A 6,000-nucleotide genomic window follows, 5' to 3' on the forward strand; every position below is an offset into this window, starting at 1 on the left:
CTTTTTGTTTTACCATGCACACTACATCTAAATTTAATGAGCACCTCCTAAGGTAACTAATAGGTATCTATCGTTGAAAAGTCTGTTTGAAATTGAATGTATAAGTAACATAAATCTGTATTCCCTCTGTAGTTCCATTCTTCTTTATGGGAGTTTTTTTTTCTGTTTTCCTCGTTTTAAAGCTGATTATTCTCTATTTTCACAAAAACGCAAAAAGATATACATAAGCTTTCTATTATGGGAGATGTGCACTATTTCTTGGTGTTTTTTTTTTTACCTCCCATAGTGACAGGAGGTCACTTGTTGTATCTTCTATCCCCAATATCTGTTTTCTAAGTTTACTTTCTGCAGACCTGCCAACCTTCCCAGGATGAAAAGTGTATTCCATGACCCTAAAAAGTGTATTTTTTAGCAAAAAAGTGTATTTTGTTCGCACATCTGGATGGGACTTTTAGACAGGGTTAAACTAGGCATATTCATTGATTGTTCATGGAATATTCTTTTCTCTATTTGACCCGGTCCCTTTGTCCTCTTTTTTTTCTTCGGTGCTTTTAACTTCATAATTTACAACTTTCCTCTATCATCTTCCTTTTTATTGGCACTGAAATGACCTAATAGTGTCGAAAGTGCTGTTAAACCCCTGAAATCAAACCACAAACTTAGGCGTACATCTCTCTGTTGGAGTCATTGGTTAGAATTTTTTTTAATGCTCGAAATGACCTACATAATACATAAAAAGTGTTCACAGTTTTCGAAATATCCAATATCGCAATATTTCATGTTGTTAAGCTTACCTATGGGTATGTTTACAACTATCATAAAATTACATTTATTAACCCTCTCCTTACCAACTGTAGGAAAAAATTATCACATTCGTTACGATACCACCAACATTTTTCTTATTCAAATTTCTTTTATACGCCATAAAATTTAAAGAAAATGAACAGTGTGCATGTGTTGTTAAAGAAACTATGTATCGTAAGAACTTAGAAAAAGCTATTTTCGTGTTAGTTGGGTGTGAAGTTTTGGGGAAAATCCTGAAAATGGCTGGTAAGAGGAGAGTTAAGAAATATCCTATCGTTGGACAGCACCAACACAAATCATATGATTGATGACTCGGTCGGACGAAATTTTATAGTATAGATCGCCCCATTGAAATTTTAAGTTATAGAAATAAATTCTTAGGAAATCTTACAATATTAGTGATAAGGCTCCGGTTCCATTTAGTAGTATGATGTCTTAGATCCAACGGGATATCATCGATATTGTTTCATATGTTGTAATGTATTAGTTACCTATGAATGATATTCTTTAAAAAAAAAAGAGTTTTCACTGATAGGATGTATGGTACATTCTAAATGTCACGTAAAATGGTGGTGGTTTTCCAATAAACGGCATTGTGGGATCGAGTAATTATAATTTGTAGATTGGTGAATCCAAGTACATGGGTTCGACAGGTGAAATAATAGAATAAATGTATTTAGATACGGAAAATATTGTGTTGCGTTGTGATTTATTATTATTATTATTATTATTATTATTATTATTATTATTATTATTATTATTATTATTATTATTTTATTATTATTATATTTTATTATTATTATATTATATTATTATTATTATTATTATTATTATTATTATTATTATTATTATTATTATTTATTATTATTATATTATTATTATTATTATTATTATTATTATTATTATTATTATTTTATTATTATTATATTATTATTATTATTATTATTATTATTATTATTATTATTATTATTATTATATTATTATTATTATTATTATTATTATTATTATTATTATTAATATAAAGTACTGGGTGGAGTTCCTGGCCTCCCATAGTGGGCAGGGAGGCACTTACTATGTCTTCTATCCCCTTATAGCTGTTTTCAAACATGACATGCTTTCTGTCTTTGTCTTGGGATTAGATTACTTGATTTTGTCCTGGCCCTGGCCGGATACCCTAGCTGAAAGCGAAACAGTCAAATTTATAGTTTGGGATTTGGGAGATAATATTTTTTTTCTTGTAAATCATCTCTCTGTTATGCATGTATTGTTTTTGTTTTACATATGATTTGTAAACATCTGAATGTGTTCCTCTTAGTGGGGACCTGTGCTTGTGTCAGGATGAGACTTTTAGGTGATATCAAACTAAGTGCTTTGATAGTGTGCTCCTGGAATCATCTGTTTCCTTTTGAACCAATTCCCTACAACACTCAACACAAAGCTCTATGGCGAGGCTGAGGACCTAAAGCGGACCACAGACTTCATAGCAGATATCGGACTGCAGCCATAGATGTCCATCAGAGGAACGAAGAAGAAGAAGAAGAACCAATTCCCCTTTATCTTACATTTTCTTAGGTCCCTTTAATTGTAATTCTAGAACTTTTTACTATCCCCCATTTTCTTCCTTTTTACTGGCGCTGATATGACCTGAATGTGTTGCACGCGCTGTAAAACCCTTAAAAACCAAAAAAAAAAAACAAAAAAAAACATAATATAAAGTAGGACCTTGGGCCCAGTCATCTTCCCCTTTTGGATGGAGTACCGAAATGCGTTTTCTGCTTCTCTTTTGTAGGAACGGGCCTTTGCTAGTGTACTTATTTGCAGGTCTGATGACCTACATCTCAGCAGCCGCAATTGCGTTAGGTTATCAGACTTGCAAATGTGTTTGGCGGTAGGTACCCTTATGCCCTTGTCCTCGAATAAGACGAGGTTCCTGGGTGAGGTCTTCTGATATCCTCTGGTGGGCAGGAGGTCACTTGCTGTGTCTTCTATCCTCCTTATCTGTTTTCCTTTTCCTCGTTGTCTTTCTGTCTTTGTTTTAGATTGAGATTGCTCCTTTTTTTCTGGGTGGGGTTCCTGACCTCCCATAGTGGGCAGAGAGGTACTTACTGTGTCTTCTATCCCCCTATATCTGTTTTCCAACATGCTTTCTGAATGAGATTACTTGGTTTTGTCTTGTCCCTTGCTGAGAAGGAAACAGTCAAATGTATAGTTAGAGTTTGGGGAGATGATATTTTTTTTCCTTGTAAATCATCTCTCTGTTATGCACTGTTTTATGTTCTGTTTACATATTATATAATATGGGTTGTAAACATTTGAGTGCATTCCGTTTAGTGGGGACCTGTGCTTGTGTCTGGATTAGACTTTTAGGTGATCTCAAACTGAGTACCTACTTTGATAGTGCGCTCTTGGCCCTTTTCTTGAGTGTTTTAATTGTAATTCTAGAACTTTACTGTCCCATTTTCTTCCTTTTTACTGGCGCTGATATAACCTTAATGTGTTGCAAGCGCCGTAAAACCCTTAAAAACAAAAAACAAAACATTGTTAACATTTGAGTGTATCCTTCATAGCGGGATCAGTTACTTGTGTCTGGATGGGACTTTTAGGTAATGTAAAAATTCGCACATCGATGTATTGCTCTTGAAACCTTCAACAACTTTTTTTTTACTGGCGTTGAAATGACCCAATGGTGTCGCAAGCGCCATAAAAACAAAACAACAAACAAGGCAAGGGTCCCGATAGCTAAGTCGGTAGACAATTGTTCCACACTCAAAGTGACCCGAGATCGACCACTGTTGGAGGTCAGGAACCCCTAACTTGTGTCTGATCAATACCTAGATCTGAACTCATTCATTGTTAAAGCATTTTAAAAATAACAAATTAATCTAAACGCTGCACTATACAAGTGTACTGAAGGAAAATTAATCTTTACTGTCAGAATAATATACTGGCGACATAGAGAAGACATTACTCCTGTACTCTGGAAAAAACACAAATTTAGAAATTTGGCCAGAAAACTCGTCCTTCAAATATCGATCGATTTAAACGACCCTCGTCTTAGCAAACACTTTCAAACCTGGGTTTGAAAGTGTTTGCTAAGACGAGGGTCGTTTAAATCGATCGACGACCCTCGTCTTTGCAAACACTTTCAAACCTGGGTTTGAAAGTGTTTGCTAAGACGAGGGTCGTTTAAATCGATCGATATTTGAAGGACGAGTTTTCTGGCCAAATTTCTAAATGTGTGTTTTTCTTCAGAGTGCGGCAGATTATTCATATCATGGTCTAGTCAGCGGTTAAAAACAGACAGACTGCATGTCATGGAGCGTCATAAAAACGCAACTGGAGAACGTGATTTTACTCTCAATGCAGACAGACACCTGCTTGTATTTCTGTGACACAAATTTGGGATGAACTGACAAGTGAATTTCTCTAAAGTCAACGACAACAGAAGGAACGAAGTTGACGCGACTCAGCTCTTTGTTATTGTTTTTAGACAGCCATTTTAGTGATTAACACTATTTAACTTATATCACACTGTTGATGCTACGCTCTAAGGTAACATACTGACAAAATCCGCCAAAATCTGATTATTCTTGTTTCTTATAAACTTTGAAGAAAATGTGTTTATTATAGCCATATAAACGTGACACTGTACTGTAGAGCTCATTTTGTCGAACGATATAATGCATAGAATGTACTTATTAATCTTCTGTTTGAGTAAGACAAGTCCATTTTTGTGTTGGGTGAATGTGAAGTTTTGGGAAAAATTCTGAAATTGGCCGGTAAGGAGAGACTTAATTTATAATTCTAGAACTTTTTGACTATCTCATTTTCTTCGTTTTTACTGGGGATGATAGGACCTAAATGTGTTGGAAGCGCCGTAAAACCCTTAGAAACATAAAAACACATTTTCCACTTGGTCCACTTGAAACCCTAAGATATCATCCAGGGTGGAACTGGTCTGACCGACTACCTATTATTCATATCATAATGAAATCAAGTCTTGATATTGTTTTTATGACAGGCCCCTGCCAGACATTTTTATGACAATTTATTTTAGCAGTGTGTGCATCAGCCATCAACACCACAACGTCCAACAATGACAATTCGTATTTTTTTTTTTTTCCATTTTGCCCAGACAATCTTTTTTTTTTTTTACATCAAATATCGATGGGTTAGGATGGCCCTCAACGTGACCAACAATTCTTAAAGCTGATACTCCTTAAAAGTCTCATATTTAGAAGTTTCTGACATACTGAGGGCGTCCTCGTTTGTTTATTACACTTCAATTCTGGTCAAAATTAAAAAGGCGTTTTGTCAGTAAATCGTGTCAGCCATGTGTCCGGAGTTTATCCGGTTTTTATGGCGTGAAACGGACAAAAGTATTTTCTTGCTACCCTTTAGATTGGACGCTAGTATATCGCAAAGTACTTTCCGCCAGATCTTAGAGATCCCCGCTACCCAATCACTACTGGGTAGACAGGGAGGTCAGAAAAAATCTCGATTTCACCCTAATCGATATAGGTCTTTTTGCGTGTGAAGCGGGTGCTCTACCAATTGAGATGGAGGGACCACTAAATTCTCTATAAGAATGTTGAATAAATGTGCGTATATCTATTTTATTCTTAAAACCAAGGGGAAAGGGAGAATAAAAACAAAACACTGTAATGAAAGGTTTACAGAGAAGAAAAAAGTTTGTCGCTATTTTTTCTTTTCTTTCTGGTTTTTTTTTTTTCATGCAAAACCATTCAAAGCTTCAATTCGTTACTCCGTTGGGTCTTTTTTTTTGTTGGTTTTTTTTTTTTCTGTTTTTTTTTTCTTTATTTTTTTTCTTATATATTCATTCTGTTTGGTTTTTGTTTTGTTTTTTTGTTTTGTTTTGTTTTTGTTTGTTTTTTGTTTTGTTTTGTTTTGTTTTGTTTGTTTTTTTTTTTTTTTGTTTTTTTTTTATTTGATTGTTTTTGGGGTTTTTTTTACTTTGCACTGTTTTGATTATATTTCTAAATAAAACGAAGTTCTTCAGGCCGCATCTTGCGTTGGTTTAGATAAGTAAGTAAACGAGTACCTTTGAAAATAAAATTCCCTTAAAAAAAACAAAAAAAAAAAAACAAACCATACAAATGTTTCATTATGTTTCTCCCTTTAGAGAGCATTGGCATCTAAATCATCCCAATTCCAAGTGGATGCGCTACCATGTAA

Source organism: Berghia stephanieae, chromosome 5 (assembly GCF_034508935.2).
Source record: "Berghia stephanieae isolate SIO BIC M18660-M18661 chromosome 5, UCSD_Bste_1.3, whole genome shotgun sequence".
NCBI classification, from domain to species: domain Eukaryota; kingdom Metazoa; phylum Mollusca; class Gastropoda; order Nudibranchia; family Aeolidiidae; genus Berghia; species Berghia stephanieae.